This window comes from Narcine bancroftii, chromosome 7 (assembly GCF_036971445.1).
Source record: "Narcine bancroftii isolate sNarBan1 chromosome 7, sNarBan1.hap1, whole genome shotgun sequence".
Classification (NCBI taxonomy): domain Eukaryota; kingdom Metazoa; phylum Chordata; class Chondrichthyes; order Torpediniformes; family Narcinidae; genus Narcine; species Narcine bancroftii.
Genome location: NC_091475.1, coordinates 190,177,763 through 190,198,208, shown reverse-complemented (window position 1 = coordinate 190,198,208; position 20,446 = coordinate 190,177,763). Strand labels below are relative to the sequence as shown.

At 41.3% G+C, this 20,446-nt stretch overlaps 2 long non-coding RNA genes across 2 annotated transcripts; one reads left to right on the top strand and one right to left on the bottom strand.

The window, feature by feature from the left end:
- Positions 1-2,677: 2,677 nt before the first annotated feature.
- On the bottom strand, positions 2,678-6,336 carry LOC138740142 (uncharacterized). Its single transcript, XR_011342698.1, has 2 exons — positions 6,214-6,336; positions 2,678-2,742 (listed from the first exon to the last, which is right to left on the bottom strand). It is a non-coding gene; the product is annotated as an uncharacterized lncRNA (long non-coding RNA).
- Positions 3,300-20,046, top strand: LOC138740141 (uncharacterized). The gene is made up of 4 exons (XR_011342697.1): positions 3,300-3,369; positions 18,322-18,377; positions 19,277-19,339; positions 19,440-20,046. It is a non-coding gene; the product is annotated as an uncharacterized lncRNA (long non-coding RNA).
- The last annotated feature ends 400 nt before the right edge of the window (positions 20,047-20,446 follow it).

Genomic DNA, 20,446 nt, shown 5'->3' with positions numbered 1-20,446 from the left:
TTTCCAATAGATGGCAGAGAGTTCTGATAAATGGGTGTTTCTCTGGGTGGCAATCGGCAATGAGCCGAATGCGCAGTTGTCGATGATGGACCCGCAATTACTAGAACATAGAACATCGAACATTAGAATAGTACAGGCCCTTTGGCCCATGATGCTGTACCAACCTAAATAAACCTATTAAAAAAACTAAACCTTCCCTACCTTATAACCCTTTAGTTTTCTTTCATTCATGTACCTACCTTTTAAATGTCCCAATCATAACTGCCTCCACATTACCCCTGGCAACACATTCCTGGTGCCCACTACTTTCTGTTTAAATTAAAACTTACCCCTGATGTCTCCTCTAAACTTTATACCTCTCACCTTATATAGATGTCCTCTGGTGTTTGCTACTCTTGTCCAGGGAGAAAAGTGCTGGCTGTCCACCTTATCTATGCCTCTTATAGTTTTGTAGACCTTTATTTAGTCATCACTCATGCTTCTTCGCTCCAAAGATAGAAGCCCTAGCTCTGCTAACCTTGCCTCATAGAACTTGTTCTCCAAGCAACAGGCAACCATCTTGGTAAATCTCTTTTGCACCCTCTCCTTAGCTTGTACATCCTTCTTCTAATAAGGCAACCAGAACTGGTTGTGTATCTCACCAAAGCTTTATAAAACTCCAACACTACCTCACAACTTTTCAACTCAATCCCCGATTAATGAAACCAAACATACCATAAGTCTTCATAATTACCATACTAACATGTAGGGAAAACTTGAGATATCTATGGATTTGGACCCCAAGATCCCTCTGAGAATGGCGAATCTGTAGAATTCTGTTCAAGGAAGCAGTAGAGGCCACCTCATTAAATTTAGTTTAAGCACAGTTCGATAAATTTTTGCATTATTGAAACATTAAGTGTTAGGTTGGTGGAGCTGAGTCCTCAGCCAGATCAGCTGCAATCTTATTGGTGAAGCAGGCTCAACAGGGCAGATGTTCTACTTTTCCTCCTATTACTTATGTTTTAAACAGTGTCTTTGAAACTAATACAGAGCAACAACTTTGCATTCTGATAAAATGTAGGTTAGAAAATAAGAGATTCACACCACAATCTTTTAATCCTTCTTGCCTGTGTAAAATATGTTGCTGAACTGAATGGTGGCCAGTGTAATGCATCTGACTCAGAACCAAAGAGATAAGCTGGATAATTTTAGATGAATCTGTAGTAGGTAAAGGTCTAGGGGACTTGATAAGAGTTAAAATATTTTTAAAAACATTTCTGAGAAACTTTAAATTCTTTCAGTGTATGGTTTAAACTTTCTAAGTGATTTTTGAGGCATGAAAAGGGACTGTCAAAACCCAATGGCCAGCAAAGTAAATATGAGGCAGGAAACAGATCTTCAGATAAGTGACAGAGCATCTTAACCACTTGTCTAGTGAGATGAAGGCACCAGTCAATGAGATCACTGTTCAGAGGGCTCTCCAGTTTGACAAATGTTATGTGAGTTCAAATCAAGGTTTAGACAAGTAGTAGTGGATAAACACTAAAGCAGAAATTGTAAAGTAATCCTTAAAAAAAGTTTATCCATATTAGGCAATAGCCACATTATATCACCAAATACGGTGCATGTTAGCATAGAGGCTAGTGCAACTCTATTTCAGTGCCAGTGATCTGGGTTTGAATCCTGCACTGTCTGTAAGGAATTTGAACATTCTCTCTTTGAGCAATTCTTCTGGGTGCTCCAGTGTCCTCCCACCCTCCAAAAAGGTATGGGATTTGTAGGTTAATTGGTGTGTTTGGTTGACACTGGCTCATGAACCAAAAGGGCCAGTTATTGTGCTGTACATCTAAATGTATGTCCAAGATGACATTGACAGATCCAGACTTGAAATGAAATTGGCGTCGCGGACCTGCCTGCACCGGCTACCCCTGACCACAGTTGCTGCAAGAAATTAGATGTTTTAATCGGAGGAAAGGGGACATTGGACTGCAGGGAGTCGCGTGTTGCCTGTGAAACACGTCGAAGGGGAATGGATCCGAGTGGCTACTGCAAGATCTGTGGAATTTATCTGACAGAGGAATGGAGCTTCAGATTTGGCCGAGTGGAGGAATCCAAGCCACTGCGGTGCTGGAGGCGGCAGTTCTTTGGCTCTCTGGAAGCATTGTCGGAAGTGTCTACTGCCAGCTTGAGTGGAAAGGCGAGCGGCGGAGTCAGGGTCGGCGACCAGCGCAAACAAGGGTTGGCAGCTATGCCAGGGTCCGGAGGCCGAGAGAGACGTGCCTAGGCCCCATGGACAACATGGAGGACCTGAGGGTGTGATGTCTGGGCCTCACGGGAAGGACAGCAGGATGCGGGAACTTATGTCTGGGCGGTAATTGGTTTCCTGGCCGCTGGTGAGGGTGTCAGAAACCTGACCTGTCGAAGGCTGCATGAACAGAGGCCACAGAGACCCCTCAGGTTCGGGGAATGTTCTTCTTCTCCCATAACTGGTGGGTTTTTATAACATCTAGATGTAACCTGTCTCCTTGCACCATTGTCTGGTTTCTGAAAATTGATTGCATGTTGCATAGTATTGCTAGGTAGTTTTTGTACCGGGTCAGGGGGGAATGTTATCTTGTTTTTAATGTTGTCATGGTGACAAATAAATTGATATCTCATACCTGATACCTGAAATATAACTATCGCTTTAGATCCATTAGATAAGATGCACCTTCCTGCAGAGGAGCATTACTTTATTCAATATGTATTGCAGATGAGTTGCTGGATAAACACAGAAGAGTAACACATTATAAGGACTTGAGAACAAAAAAAAGACAAATTGTAAAGTTTTACCAGAAACTATTATAAACCTATTACAAGAACCAATTCCCTGATCATTGTTACATTTTTAATAACATCTATTTCATTGAGAGGCAGTCGTAGAAGCCTGTATATTTTCTCATGTTCACAATTTAACCGTCTGGTTTGTATTACCTAGATGTAAAATTCAATCACAATTAAAGATGAACTCATTACAAGTAATTGTATCTGGATGGAGTCATTTGGTGGTACAGCAGGGATGCTGTGCAAGGACTGTGCCATCTGGACTTTAAATTGTTCTAGTGAGTTCAGGTTGGCAAAGCATGGAAATTGGACTGAAATGAGAACAGAAAGGGACCATTTATATCATCCTGAGAGGCAGTTACACAGCCATTTCCTAGGTCATGAGCTCACTTTAAATAGGGGGAGCATTGAAATTCATCCTTGTTGGTTGATCTATTTGTGTGAGTTTTTTGAATAGTTCAAGTCTCCTTTTTTTTTAAAAAAAACATTTTCAGCTTGAGAAATGTCTGGTTAATTGTGTCGCACTGAACAAGAATGCTGGCTAGCATTGATGCCATGATAAATGTAAGTGTCGAAATGCATTTTATTAATATCTATTTGAAAAACTGCTGAGTAAGCACATTGATGGCCTGATTTACAAGCTTGCCGAGGAAAGACTATTCTGCTCCTTGAGCTTGTTGTGCGCTAACTTGGTTTTCTTTAAATTCTTGCAAGTGTAAGCATGTGTAAATAGAAAAGGACCAATAATAATGCCTTTTAACAAAGTTGTTGCAGCCTGTTCTTTAAGGCCAGGCACAGAGTGGACTTCAGGCATCAACGCGCTTTCCTTGATTGTAACTCTTCCAACATCAGCTGGAATCCTCACTGCTATACGGATTTGTAATTTCCAGTTTTAAAGTAGTTTATCCTTGAATGTGCCCTCTGAGCTGATTTGCTGACAAATTGTTGACATTGCAACATTTAAGTTTTTTTTTATTGTGCCCTTCTGATTACAGTGTCTTGAACTTGTCCAAATTTAAATAAATTAGGACTCTGGAAGCCATCAGAGAGGAGATATTTTCCGTTTCAGCTGCTTGGGTTGAATTCAAATCCAGTTTCCAGATGCCGGGAACTCGTTGCAGTACCCATTCACCTGTTATCTGGCAGGTCACTTGGTCAAATATTAAGTCCGGTGAAATTAGTCTAATATGTCAACAACACCAGATACAGCTGGAGAAGCGATGACGGACAGAGCACAATCTGTTCCAATGTATAATTGCAATTTTCAGTCATTTTGGATTATGTAAATATAACAAATTGCTAAGCTATTGACTGCTCACAATGTTAATAATCTTACGGGGGGAATTCCACTGAATTTCTGAGTTCTCTGTAGGATCCTTTCAGTGCTTATTGATGTTAATTCTTCATTCTTACCAATATCCCAGGAAGATGGATACAGATCCCATCCCCCAGAACTGCACAGCAGTGGAATTAGTACTGTACAAGTAACATGCAAAGATGCACAGTGCCCTCCATAATGTTTGGGGCAAAGACACTTTTTTTCCTCTTTATGTCACTGTGCTCCACAGTTTTAAATTTTGTAATCTCAAAATTCACATGTGATTAAAGTGGATTTTTCCAGATTTTATTCCTGGTTATTTGTGTACATTTTGGCTTGACCATGTCAAAATTACAGCACTTTTTATACAGTTCCCCTATTTCAGGGCAAAATGTGAAGCGAAATTTCCCAAACGTTCTGGTGCCGTCAAGGGAGAGGACGATGTATAAACAGTGCTTTAATTTCAACATGGTCAAACTAAAATATATACAAATAAAATCTGGAATGTGCACTTTAATCACAAGTGAATTGTTTGATTACAAATTTAAAACTGTGGAGCACAGGGGCAAATAAAGGAACAAAAGTGCCTTTGTCCCAAACATTACGGAGGGGACTGTAACTTTACTCTTGTAAGATGTCAAAGGAACTAAAACTGAGAGAGATAAAATGCAAAAATATGAGTGGGTTGTTGCCCTGTTATTCAATAAGATTGATGCCCTTGGGCATCTCTTTTGCACACTTGCATTTATCATTTTCTTGTCCGTCCAGTAGCTCGATTTCTTGTGTGCATCCTGAGCTGTTGTAAATTTTGACAAGAGAATCAGAAAGTGTGTTTCAGTGCAACCAATTATTTAAATGCACACTCATATACCAATCTGCAAATGCTACTTGATCTCCTACGTCTGTCTGGCATTTTCTGTTTTTAACCACATAGCTTGGGATGTGGGAGGAAATGGAGCACTTAGGGCATCTCAAGCAATCACAGGAGGAAAGTGCAAATCCCTATGTATTCAGGATTGAAGCTGGATTCCTGGAGAATTGATACAGCAATACCTCTTGCATCACTGTTGTACTCAGATGCCATCACTCCTAAAATGTAACAGATAAGGACAGCCATCTAGGAGGCTACAGTGCACACCCTCTACATGCCAAAATCTCCTTAGACACAGCTGAGGAGCAGAGACACAGGGGTACTCTATATGGTTCAACCGTCTGGTCCTAATGTCGGCATTCTGTACAGGTGTGACTCTTTGGATAGTTCCCTCAGCAGCACATTGCAACAGGTGGGTCAGGGGAAATGGGAGACTGGAACATCAGTCTTTGGCGTACCTAGAAGAGCTACTGCCTTGTTGCACCAGTATGCCTGTTGCATACTGACCAAGGGTGTTGTCTGCAAGGAATACTCCCCCTGCTCCAGGTGCTCCAGTTTCCTCCCACATCCTAAAAATGGATAAAATTGCCACTGTAAACTACACCAAGTGTGTAGGTGAGTGGTAGAATCTGGGGGGAGTTGATGAGAATGGAATGAGAGTAAAATAATTGATTAAGGTAGGAACATAATGTGAATGGAGGATTAATGGCGCCGTGGATGGAATGAGTTGAAGGACCTGTTTCTGTATTGTATTGTCCCATGACATGGTTTGAAATCCTTAGTTCTTTTGAAACTGCAACACAAGACATTAGCTGTATCTCCAAGACTGTATCTCCTAGCCGATTTACAAAGTCAATACACTCAACATTCCTTGGATAAGCAGCTTTTTGCCAAGGCTAAAACTTGTGACTTTGCAGCATGTATGAACTGATTGACACTTCAGTGGCACTTGTAAATTTGAAGCCATCGTCCAATCGATAAAGGCCCTAGTGTATCATAATCATGGGAAGAATATTATGCAGGTCAACGCAAGCTGTCCAGGCAAGTACTATGATGCTTGTAAGATGAGATAATCTGCTATGCACTCAATATTTAATTCAATGTGCGGCAGCAGGAAGGACAACCTCTCGAGTAGCACAACACAAATGAAGCCAGGAATGTTTGCAGGAGGCTCCATTCCTGGAATGGTTAGGGTGGCTATGTGCATACGGCTTCTTACCCTTCCACATGCAGTGTCAGCCATATAACGATCCAGTCCGAGGTCATCCAGTTGTGGACCACAAAGTCATCATCAAAGCTAACCAGCAGGCAAACTAAAGCTTTGCTCCCATAAAGGTCCAAAGTGACTGCAGGCTTTGATGTCACAATCCTTCCCCGAGGTGCAACAGAGTCTGTCGGGGCCACCAGATTATCCAAAGTCATGGCCCACGCATGGACCCTGTGGTCTTTTAACAGCTGACAGAATCCAAAGGCTTTTTCCCTACTTCACTGATCAGAGACATTTGGATACAGTTGAAAATAAATAGTCTATTATAATGAAAATGCTTAAAAATTGGTGTTTGACGATACATAAAGATAATAATAAATATTTAAAACAGCGATAGAGTGAAATCAGGATTCCAGAGTTTGATCACTGTATATACACAAAATAAGTTTTCCTGTGTTTGCTGTAAAGGCTCTCAAAAAGGTACCCTCAATCAGGACAAGAGGAGGAAAAGAAAGTCTCTTCAGAGTCACTGAGTGCCTGTGGATTCCACGACCTCCTCTGTCACCAACTCCTATATCTTCATAACCTGAATAGCCAAACAGACTCAGGTCAGGCACCTGAGCTAGAGGTGTACAAGTCACCTACCTCATCCCCTGGGTGCGAACATTCAAGATGATCAGAAGCAGCCTGCGCCCTTTGGGAGCCCTGCTTGCTGTTACCACCCTTATGAATTCTTGTCTTAACGCCTGGTTCCCACAAGCCAGCAGGCAGCCTGGTATGAGATCTTCGGCCATTGAGCCCCGTGCTGGTCCACTGCTGTAGTCTCCTATCCTGCAGGGTCATCTGTCGGGTCTTCTCCCAGATCATCTTTGTAAGGTGTGTTCTCTTGCTCTGGTGCCCTGCACTGTTTGACTATGTCCCCTCCCCCAGAGCCCACAACCCTTATGGCCTGGGCTACCAAGTATGGGCACCACCATCTTAGGCATTGAACTCCGTGCACATCGATGTTAAAAAAACAACACTACCCGCTCTGTTCTACGGGCAGTTTAAACCTGCATAGGGCCATCGGGTGGGATGGCTGGCAGTAGGACCCTACGGAGGAGCATGGATCTGCTGCCCAGTTTTCCTGGGTCCACACCAGCACCAGCTCTAGAATTACAGCAGCTGTAGCAGGTCCGCCCTCTTAGTAAATAAACGTAAAGAGTAATGAATTTTTCAATGAAGCTATGAAACATGCTTCTAAAGAATAAGGTTATCTAGATGTGCCGGCTACGATTGTCAGAAGGTTGAGGGATAGGATATGAAATATATCTGGCTCCTCAGCTCAGCAACCTTCCTGGACTCCATGAGTCCGAGGGTAGACGGAGAGGTTAAATGTGCACGCAACACTCAGGAGGTGTTGAATGCATTGCAGTGCACAGCAGTTTGCGGAGGACAGATCTGCCCACTCAACAAGTCATTCAGCGATATGGAGACTTGCCGACGTACAAGCGTCTTGTCATTCTGCTCATTTTCACTGTGACATCAAAAGGGGGGGGGGGGGGGTGACAGCTCACATCAAATCTATGCTAGTTCTCAGAGTCATCTCATCAACCCTGTCCTGCAGCTTATTTCCCAGTTACCTATTTTTCCCCCCCACACGCCTGCAGAACCCTTCTCGCTGTATGAGGAAGCTCGTGATAAATAAACCTAAACAGTCTGATTTTTCTAGGACTTCCTTGCATTAGGGTTAAATTGCAGAAGCCCATGAATTTATCAGGCAGCACATCTTGGGCACATGGGAGGGAACCAGAAGACCTGAGGGAAAGCCAGATGGTGTCAAGGTGAATGCTCAAATTCCACACATACAGCACCAGAGGTCGTACTTGAACCTGGGTCTCTCGAGTTGTGAGGCAGCTAGCTTGTTATACTGCATCACTGAACCACCCCCTCCAACTACGCTGACGTGAGTGCGCATGTCATATATATGTCACACATCTATTCCCTCCACACTGCTTTCCACATTCTGTGAAGGAAGGATGATTCACATACTCACTTCATATACAAATTTAGTATCTCCACAGGCTTCTGAATCTCTTTGATCTTTTCGAAGGAACCTGCTGTCAGTGTTGTTTTCACTTCCTGATTGAAGTGAGTGTCACACCTTGACATGGTTCAGCAGAATCTTGTGTCAGTCTCCACTGGTTCAACTTTTAGAATGTATTCAGTAATCCCTTGACCCTTTGATTTTTTTTGCACATTCTTTTTGCACTAATATATCGATGCACCATCAATCACAAAAGACTGAAGTTGGGAAACTGACCGGCTTTTATTAACTCTAGACTGGAACAGCCATCAACCTCATTGACAGATCAAGGCAGAGTAGGATGGGGAGCATGGAAAGGCCTATGGGTAGGATCAGTTTTGGGAGGTGTGTCTAGCCGGCAGAAGCCAATCATAACATAACAGTGGTTTACCACATTTATACACGGGCATCTTATTCCATCTTCTGTTTTGAAAAGGTATCTCCTTTCATCACAAACTTCAAATATCGCTCTACGATCTTATTTCTGAATGTCAGATTTGTGAGACGGTTTTGACAAAAAAAACCTATTGTAATCTTCAAAATGGTTCTCTCCAAGGCTTGAATGATCATTTTTGTTTCAACTGCTTCCCTGCCATTTTGCAGTTGGATTTGGCTGCACTAAGGTCAAACGTGTTGAGACTTTCCCTCACTCCTAACGCACCAGGAGCGTTCCAACATTCATTGCCAAATGTTGATTTGGCCTATAGCTTAGCAAAATATTGGGTAATCAGTTTGCCTTTGTTAACACTTAGCAACAGTGGGCATTTCTTTGGGGCCGTCATGATAATTCTCACTGGTCTCCCTAGGATTTTGGATGTTATGGTGAAATAAGCATGTGCTCAATTTATTTCAAGAAGTGCTTAAAGATAAATGAGGATGGGTATCATGGAATCACCTGAATGGTAATGGTGGTGGAGGAGGCCATTTGGCCATTCGAACATCTACTGGCTCCACTGAAGCTAGTCCTGTTCTCTCGTCCTCTTACCCTGGACCTTTTGGTTACTTATCTAGCTCCTTTTTGAACACTACAGTTGAATCTTCCTCTTCTGACGGTGTCTTCCAGATTCTAATCATTCATTGTTTTTTTTTTAAAATTAAACAGACAGCATGGTAACAGGCCCATCCAGGGCCCGTTCCCCCTAAATACACCAATTAACCCTACAATCTCTGTACATTTTGGAAGGGTGGGAGGAAACCAGAGCACCTGAAGGAAACCCATGCAGTCATGGGGAGAATGGACTTAAAGAGAGTGCTGAATTCGTACCTGGAACTGTAATAGCACTGTGTTAACTGCTGTGCAAACTGTGTCTCCTCAAGGTACATTTGGTTCTTTCATTAATCACCCTCCTCCTGATGCTTTACTCTTTGGTCAGTCGGAACTATTTCTTTTCATTCACTCTGGGCTGTGGCCTTCATGATCTTAAATACTTCCATCAGATTTCCTCACAACCACATCTGTTACAAGAAGACCCAAGCTTCTCAGTCTATTCAAATAGCGAAAGACACAATCCCCAGAATCGTTTCAGTGAATTTCTTCGGCAACCTATTCAAACATTTTACATCTTTCCAGCTCAGGTTATATACAATCATCTGCTGCTGTTCACTTGTCGAGCAATTCCGTTGGCCCAGTTCTCCTTCATACATGATTGTCCCTCAAATATCTATCCAATTCCCTGTCAAAGGGTCTGTATTGACTCTGTTTCTTCCACCATACTAAATGTTAATAGAACTATAACCAGAATATGCTGGATGTACACACCAGGCCAATCAGCATGTGTGAAGGTAAAAAGCAAGTTAATGTTTATGCTTCATCAGAATTCTTCTCCCTCATCTAATTACATTAATCTTTCAGAACGCCTAAAGGTTTGCTTGGCAAAGGACGTACAGGTTGGATTAAAGCAATAGCTATTCTTGTCTTCCCTTTCAGACTCAGATTCAGATTTAGATTTATTGTTGGAGTACATACATGACATCACATACAACCCTGAGATTCTTTTTACAACCTAAGATGTGGTGCCCAGAATTGGATGCATTATAACAGCCAAGGTTATGTTTTATTGGTTCCTCATGATTTCCTTGATTTTCCCCTCTGTATCTTTAAAGCTCAGCATCCTGTATTCTTTTTTTAATCACCTTTCCATTGTGCTTTGATTCTTTCGACAGAGTCCCTACCTCTTACTTTCCTTGTATCCTTTAAAGAAATCTGCCTCTCTAAAATATATAGAAAAATGTTGGTGGAAATCAGCAGGTCACACAGCCTCCACATTTTGGGCCTAAGCTCTTCATTTTGATTGCCAACATCCGGCATATGCTCCAATAAGATTGTGGGAGGGGAGGGAAAGGGGAAGGAGCACAGACTGACAGGTGAATGGGTGTGGGATGAGGAAGGAAGGAAAGGAACTGGGAGGTGCTAGGGAGAGAAGGCAGAGGGCCGAGAAAGACATCCGATGATTTTTCAGCATCTTGCAGAGGTTTGGCATGACATCGGAAAACCTGAGAAATTTCTATAAATGAGTGGTGGTAAGTGTCCTGCCCTGCTGCATTATGGTCTGGTATGGGGACACCAACAGCCCTGAGCATAAAGCTCTGCAAAAGTTAGTGGACTGGACACGGCCCAGGACATCACCTCTCCACCTTTGAGAACATCTACAGGGAACACTGCCATTGGAGAGCAGCAGCAATCATCAAGGATCCACACCACCCAGTACACGCTCTGTTCTTGCTGCTACCATTAAGTAAAAGGTATAGGTGCCACAAGACTTCCTCACGAGGTCCAGGAACAGCTGCTACCCCTCCGCCATCAGGCTCTTCAACAACAAACTCAATCAGGGACTCATTTAAGGGCTCTTACTCATGCACTTTATGGATTTTATTTTTTATTCTCTCTGTATCGCAGTCAATTTGTTTATGTTCCTATATTTGTTTGCATGTGTACGTTGTGTATGGTTTCTTTTGCACTCCCAGTAAATGGTGATTCTGCCTCAAATGCAGGAAAAAAGAATCTCAGGGTTGTATGTGATATCATGTATGTACTCTGACAATAAATCTAAATCTGAACCTGAGTCTGAAAGGGAAGACAAGAATAGCATTTGCTTTAATCCAAACTGTACGTCCTTTGCCAAGCAAACCTTTAGGTGTTCTGAAGGATTAATGTAATTGGATGAGGGAGAAGAATTCTGATGAAGCATAAACATTAACTTGCTTTTTACCTTCACACATGCTGATTGGCCTGGTGTGTACATCCAGCATATTCTGGTTATAGTTCTATTAACATTTAGTATGGTGGAAGAAACAGAGTCAATACAGACCCTTTGACAGGGAATTAGACAGATATTTGAGGGACAATCATGTATGAAGGAGAACTGGGCCGACGGAATTGCTCGACAAGTGAACAGCAGCAGATGATTGTGTATAACCTGAGCTGGCAGAACTTTATAAGATTTAATGAGGAAACTATTTTGAATTTTTTAAATCTAAATTTGTATCTAAAATACCATGTTTTTCAAGCCAATCAATTCTTCTTAATGTCTCTGGTTTTTGTTTATTTATTAGAGACTCACTGAACTGAACAGTTCCTTCTGTGCTACACTGATACGATGCCTTTGTCCAAATGTGGAAGAAGAGATTTGTATTTCAAATGCTGAACAAAAATGATATTTTGGTCAAATTCTTTACTGGATTTGAATATTTTCATTGTCAAACATTTTGGGAAGTACTCTAAGTGATTTGAAATGTATTTCTGCATCTATGATTGGTCAGTGGGAATCAACCACAACTCTGTCATGGAGTGCACCTAGTTCCTTGGAGTTCACTTAATTAGTGACCTATTGTGGATGCACAACTTCTCCTCACTTGTCAGGAAGGCACAACAGTGACTGAACTTCCTGAGAAGACAGAAGGGGGCAATACTACCGACCACCATCATGTCAACCTTCTATAGGAGCTCTATCAAGAGCACCCTGGCCGGCTGCAGAGTGGTACAGTTGCTGCAGAGAAATGGATGGGAGGTCAATTCACAGGACCATAAGAGCAGCAGAAAGCATCACGGGAGGCTCCCACTACCCCCTCTCCACACATTGATAATCGTTGAGGACCCCTTTCACTCCACACATGGCATCTTTCAGCTGTTCCCGTTGGGAAAAAGATACAGGAGTATCAGTGCCAATACCACCCTGGGCAATGAGAATACTGAACAGAAATGTTCACATTAACCATCTCATATTTACAAAACAATATTTATTTATTTGTATATATGAATACTGCATATGTAATGTTTGTCTCTATGTCTGGTTGTGTGTCTGTATGTTTTGCACTGACGACCGGAGAATACTGTTTCGACAGGTTGTACTTGTGCGATCTGATGACAATAAATTTGACTTGACTTGAAGAAAATGCTGGAATGAATCTGGCGACATCAGAAGAGGATATTGGCCATATAAATGCTGTGTGTTCAGGAGGTCTTCCTAAATAAAGATATCCTGTGGCAGAAATGTTTCTGAGGAACCTGTTGAATCTAGCAATGTTTTGGGCCTGAGACCTTCTTCAGGTGAAGAAGAGCTCAGGGTCAAAATATCGACTGCCTTTTGCTTTTCATGGATGCTCTGTGATCTGCTGAGTTTTGTGTTCTGCACTAGACCCCAGTATCCGCTGATTTCTTGTTTACCTGCTGAATCTCAAATGTTTCAATATTAAATTGAATAAAGTAATTCGACTGATATACAAGGAAGGCAAGAACTGAATAACCTGTTCAGAATATTGAATCTATTTCATTAATTTTTGGATACCACAGTAGCAGAACAAGTTAGCTGTACTCCCACGTGGAAGTTCAAAGCCACAGTAATTCATTTGTAAATATACCCACACGGTTCAGTGGATGTCTGGTGGTGCAGTAATAGGGACAACCAGGTAAGTTGGAGGAAGGGGCTTGGGGGGTGGAGGGGGAGGTGGTGATGGCGGGGAGATGGGGGAAGGAGGGGGAGGGGTGTAACAACAGGAAAAAAAGGGCAATTGTAGCAACAATTCACATTGCTGGACCCAGAGCAGCATCACTGCTTACACTGTTCAAAGTATTGGTTAGCAAATATTTGCAACACTTTTTATGCATTGATTGTATAAGGCATATGTTTCATGCAGTTCTGTTCTAAAATGTTACTATGTTTTTATTGGCATTTTGTCCAAAAGTTCTGATCAGATCCTAAAGGTGAATTACATTCATTATCTGTTTACAGTTCTTTATTTGTTTATATGTATACGCTGTGGGGTTTTTTTTGCATGACCAATAAGAGATAATTCTGCCTCGCCTGAAGAAAACAAATCTCGGGGTGTTATGTGATGTCATGTCTGTACTCTGACAATAAATCTGAAATCTGAAAAACCTGAAGAACTGAGAAGTCACAAGTTCCCATCAAAGTAATGAATTGGCCGGATGGTAATCCCATTTAACAATAACTTATATTCTGTAAAATTCCTTGAAAAGGTCACCCAGACTTTCATACTGAGCTTTCCCAACTACCTTGTCCCCAACCTCTGAGGTTCTGCTGTGCCCATGTCACTTGAAGACCTTCAATCTTCATTCTGGAAGGTAATCTGGGCCTTAGTTTAAAAAAATGGTGTGAACCGGTGGCTCCGTACACGCTTTAAACAGCTTGTTAAAAGAGCCGACAGTGGTTTATTTTAAAATCTGTGACCATAGGGTCTGGGTCTAAGATGGCGTTGCATTTAGCAGCAGTTTGAGGGGTTGCAGACTCAGAGGACTGGTAAAGCGCACTAGAAAACAAGGAGACCAATCCCCGATTGAGAAGGAGTAGCAGAGGAGACGACCCAGTGGATGGTGACCACGGCGGCAGACCAGTGAGGGGCTTTGCAGCTGAAGAACACACTGGTGACAGACTGTTGGCAACTCGAGATTGTTGTGTTGAGAAAGGGTATCAGGTTCGGTGCGTTGACAGAGAGACGAGTCTGGACACAAGGGTTTGCAATCACATGTAACTTTTATTAACACACAATAATTTATAGAAGAGGGTGGGAAAATCGTAACGGGAATAAAACACACGTACAATTTATAAAAGAGTGTGGGGAAAATGTTAAACAGTGCACAATTGCTAATTCGCACAGACGGGGCTGACATTTGCACAGTATAAGCAGGGGTTCTACACACCCTCTCAGACCCCTAATCATTGGGAGGTGGCTCTAGTTCGCACTGTATAAGCAGGGTTATACATACACTCCCATACTACTGATTGTCAGGAGGTGAGGCTCTACTGCAAATATTGATCTATAGCAATACTAAGGATCAGGTTCAGTGCAGTGAACACCTTACCCACGACTCTTCTAAGCGATGTCCACAGTTGCGACCTGGCATGAAGAGGTGTCTGGGGCTTGGACCACAAGGCTGAGAGGTGGTGGTGATAAATACGATGCTAATCTGTATGTCTAGCAATTAGTGATGCTGACTGATTTGAATTTGCCAACGGCAAGGTGTGCACTAATTAGTGGTCGGACTTTAACCTTGACTGACAGGTAATGTGACTTCTGAATAAATTCCAGTCGGGGAGGACATGTGACCACCCGCAATACATACATTCCAGACAGGGAGGGAGGCCACATTTTCTCCATTCACAACAGAAGTGAGGAACATACCCAGGTTGTTGGTGACTGACAACTGCAATCAAAAGACTCACACCAGGCTGCGGACTGCTGGAGACTGACTCGAAACTAGCTGAAAGGGTGTCAGGTATCGGAACTAGGATGCAAGAGGGTGCGGAGGGAACTAAAGGCTTCCTAATTGTGTTTCCGATGGTTTGGACTGATTGTAGCTGCGGTGGTTGTGGGAGTTGCTGGAGGTGAATTCAGAGACAGTAACTCTGGGGGACTCTCTTTGGCTTCTCTTTCTCTGACTGTAAGTGGCACTGGGTAATTTCTGTTGATGGTGAATCTGTCTATCTTACAGCAAACTAAAGCAAATTTCATGTAATATTGCACCTATTTAAGCAAATGACAATAAAGGGATCTTAAATTTCAAGTTTACTTTCCCCTCTTCTCAAGTTCTTTTCTACTCCAATATCCTACGCTAAACTTTGCCTAATACCTGTATTCCATTTTCCTGTGCGTGTTTTCAAACTTCTGCCTGAAGGGAAAGGGGCGAAGAGACAGTAGCCATAGTGGGATATCTCTTTTAATATGTTCTTTGCTGTCACAAGAGATTGTAAGGTGAAGATTTCTGTCCCGTTAATAGTCCTTTTCATATTGGCTAACGGTAAGTTGGTGGTTCAACAAACTAGTTCAAAATAGCATTTTTGCCGTTCACGCTGAACCAGTGTTAACTGGTTCCCTGCGCCCTTTCACACTCACCACCTGGCATCTCAGAGCAAAGGAGTGCCTATCCTCTAGTGGTGACGTCCTGCGTACCTCCTGTTCCTTTCGGAACACCCTCCCTAGGCAGTTCATCCCCAGGGCAATCTGACGCCTGCGTGCTAGTTCATGAGCATTCATCCTGGTATATTAACTGGTAGATCGGTGGTTAATTACTAGATTAAAGTGCCAATGTGAATGGGGCTTATAGGCCCCTCTTCCCTCCTTAGAGATCTCCTTGGTCTTGTGATATTTAGAGCAAGAATGTTGTTCTGAGAAAAACCAACCAGATTCTCAAACTCCATTTTATAATCCTGACTCATTATTTCCCTTTATTTAGTCAAGATTGGTGCACAAAAGTTGGGGCTGGGGAGGGGGAGGAGGTGGGGGTTGTGCACATGCACACATTTCCACAAGGGAAAACAAATACTTGCTGCAATCAAATGGAGTAGGTACAGAGCCTAAATACGAGCACTTTTAGGTTCAAGTACAGCTTGAACCTAAAAGTGGCTCGACTTTGTGAGGTGTCTGAGGAGATTTGGTATGTCACCGAAGACTCTCATAAATGTCTACAAGTGAACCTGGCTGGCTGCATCACTGCATGGTATGGAGGCACCAACTCTCAGGACAAGAATAAACTCCAGAGGGCTGTTAACTCAGCCTGTGACATCACAGGCACCAGACTTCACTCCATCTACCTGAGGCGGTGTCTTAAAAGAGCAGCCTCTATCTTCAAAGACTCATGCCCTCTTCACTCCGCCACCATTGGGAGAAAGGTACAGGAGCCTAAAGACGGGCACACAACGGCACAAGGACACCTTCTTCCCTCTGCCATCGGATTCCTTAGACACTGCCTGACTTTTGTGCTCTATTTTTAATTTTTTAAATATTTACTGTCATAAGATGGTTATAATATGAGCTCTTTAACGCTGCTGCAACCACGCCAAATTTCATGACTTGTTCCTGATTCTGAGATTTTTTCAACAGCTGTCAGAGTCTTGAATCCCCCCCCCCTTATTATCTTGGCACCACGAAAAGGCCGATCCGCACAATTATAATGACACTTTTTCTTTTTCCTTGCTCTATGGAAACTGTGAATACTTATGATCCCTATTCAGCTACAAAATAATTTCTGCTTACCTTCCATTTTTATTTTATAGTGATGTTTGATAGGGCATAAATTTGTCAGATAATATTATGAAAAGTTTGAAAATTTAAAAAAAATTTGTTTAATTTCACATCTGCATTAAAACCTATACATAAATTTCATTTTCAAATATCTATTAAAAAATACATAGTGAATTTTGAAAAAGGTTCCCCCCATCCTCCCCCTCCCCAAACAGCCCGATAGAAAAGAAGGTAAAAAAAAAGGAAGAAAAAGAGAACATCTGGATATTATTTGTAAAAACTTACTGAAACGATCAAATAAAATCTAATGTATCAAAGTTTTTAGGAGTTGGAAGATGCAGGTTGGGCAATTGCAACTGAACTCCTACAGTTTGAAAATATGATTTCCAAATCTTTTGAAAAATTTCAAATTTATTGCATAAATTATATGTAATCTTTTTTAAGTGGTGTACAACTACCTATTTCGGTCTGGCCATCTACTCATTCTTAAATACGCATCTGACTTCCAAGGTACTGCCACACATTTTCTAGCTACCACTAGGGTTAGTTTAAAAATTTCTTTTGGATATTAATTTAATTTGAATTTCACTTCTATGTCAAAAATATTTCCAAGTAAAAAAAATATTTGTTTTCTTGATTGATCCTGTATGGAACTTCATACTTCATGGTGGTGAGTGACACATATCGCGATATTTACAGCGGAATGAAGATAACTGACACAGCAATCAATAATGCACTCCCATCAGGGTGTGAAGTATCCTGTAACTGATGCTTGAGAAGCTTACAGATTGTGAGGGTGTCCAAAACCGAAGAATATTCTCCTTGCTCGAGTAGAAGGACTGGAATTTGCTCAATGATATTTCCCCTACCCTCACTCCAAAGTTAGGCAGCGAAACACTTAAAGAAACTTTGGTCGAAGGGTTAAGTGCTGCTTCAAACTGTGTAACTGCAAAAAAAAAAGATCAGTTACAGCCAGATAATTCATTCCTCTAATCTGGTTATTTGGTTCATAATTAGATAAACTCATTCTCAATGTAGGGTGCTGGAGTGGCCTGTCAAAGTGCGCAGACCACCCAAATCTGTCTGCTATGAGCATTTTAGCAGTAGTTTGCATTCAACATAGATAACAAGTCAGAAGTCTTGCCTAGGGTTATCGAGGAGCTTTGAAGCAGATGATTATTTATTCATATCGGGCTAATCATTATTGAATTTTCATTTGCTTTTTCCCAATATACCTATTTTCTTTGTTTTAATGAAGAGATTTAAGTTGTGAATTGCATTTGATCTCTTGATTTTTCAGTATGCAATTAGATTTATGAAAAGTAAGCTGGTTGCTTCTTCCTCTAGTCAAAGCAAAGGGGCTGTCTTTGGGCAATGCATATTATTCTTCCTGGAATTTTCTAGGAACTCATAGGATTATAATCTTCTCAAAAGATTTTATTTTCTCCACAAACCTAGCAGGAGTGGGGAGTAGTGGTCCAAATGAATATGAGTTTAATATAAATAGGCAAACTGGATATTGTTGAATAAGAAGCCATTTTGCATGGTGAAATAATTTTTCATTTTATTGTTCACAGATTTTAACCAAAAAGGAGCCAGTGGACTTGGAAATTATATTGTGAGACACAATTCTGTAAGAAATTCCTTTCCTTGACACTGTGATTAAAATTTTGTTAATATTTTTTAAATTTCGAGATACAGCATGGTAATAGGCCCTTCCAGCCCACGAATCCACACCACCCAAATACATCAACCTAACTCTGTACGTCTTTGGAACGTTGGAGAAAACCAGAGCATTCAGAAAGAACACCCACACGGACATGGGGAGAATGTACAAACCCCTTACAGACAGCGCAGGATTCGGACCAAGTTTGTTGGTACTACAATAGCGTTGTGTTAACCACTACACCCATCATGCCACAAAATAATTGGTTTAATATTTCCTCTTGTTAAAATAACAGCCACAGAACCATATAAGCTCAGCCACATGTTTAGAATGCAATTTCAAAATGTCACTGTTTCTGTTCATAGCCATTATATCTGCCTCCATTTAGAACATTTCCAATGAGAAGTAGAATATTGTGAGCTTTGAAGTGCATGTGATATTTTGTATGATGGTCCAATTGTACTCATTGGTTGGAAACTGCATTTTCTTTATCCCACAGGGCATTGCACTCTATAGTGATAGATCACAGGCGGCATGGTTAGCGCAACGCTGTTATAGCGCCAGCGACTGGGATCGAAGTTAGAATCTGGCGCTATCTGTACGGAGTTTGTACATCTTCTCGTTTCTGTGTAGGTTTCCTCTGGGAGCTCCACTTTCCTCCCACCATTCAACATGTAATGGGGATGTAGGCCAATTGGATCTAATTGAGCTGCATGGGCTCCTGGGCTGATAGAGCCTGTTATGTCTAAATTTTTCAAAATTAAATTTAAAAAAAAATCACTGCATAGAAAACTATATCAAATGTAGTCACTGTATCAAAAGAATTTCTGAATTGCTTATTTTTGTCCTGTCTGTTGCCTTCACAGAGCTAAGATTAGTCAAAGCAAAGAACAAATGAAGCTCTCTACCTCATAGGGATGCCTCGATTTGTCAGTTTTCTTTTTATTATCATAAAATTTGTCATGTTTGACATTCAAAATCCTTAATGTGTGTTAATTGTTTCTTCATTTTGTTCTTCATTATTCACAGAGCTGGATAAGTTACTGCTCACACACCACAGAAAGCCTGCTGCGTTAAGTTTACTCAAAGCTGTAAACATTTCCCAGAATATTGCAGTGATTGAATGCTTGTAATGGGAGTTTTATGTTCAATGAAACTATATTTTAAAATTTACCTGAATTTTGGCTTTATGTACCTTTTGTATACATTTTTCCTGCTTGTTAAAATCCATGACATCCTCAATAATAATCTCTGAGTTAAGGGGGTCTATGTTTAGTCTTCCATGAAATGAAAAATTGTAGCCAGTGCTTTTGTGGTCTATAGAATCAGTATAATTTGAAAAATGTTTTGTGGATTATGTAAAAGCTTTTTGTATGAATGTCCATTGTCATGACTCTGGAAACTTGTCTTTTCAAAGAGGTTATTATTCTCTGTTTGAACTAGGATTACTTTAAATTGCTTATTGCTGCAAAAGTCTGCTTTGAAGTGTGCCTCAACCTTGTATCTAAAATTGGCCTGATTATCTCCATGTATGATCTGCTGGTTCCAGGCAATCTCCCTGCTTATGTGCTTATGGATTATGTATTTTATCATATCTGTACTCAGAATATGTACAAATAAATTAGTGATGTTTTAATTTCTCTGTTAAATCCAAGAAGAAAGTGGAGTACTGAGCAGAGAAGGGAAAGGGATTGATTAGTGCTATTCCTGCTTTGGGGAATAAAATGAATGAAAAGCACATCATTGCAACTTTCATTGCAGATCTTAACCCCACAACTAAATTAGTGAGTACCATTTACTGGACATCTTAGTTAGAAACTTGAATGGGATAATGAGGTGCTTAGCATTCACCAACTCTTCCAGGAATATTCCTCCAGTTCCATTGGTACTTCAATCATTATCTCTCATTCTGTCCCAATCTTTCTCCTGGGATTTATCTACTCCTGACAATGCTGAAGGCTGGTATATGGGATACATATCTGTCAAAGGCTCTTTGACCACAGTAACCAACTTCCTCTAAGGTAAATAATATTTTG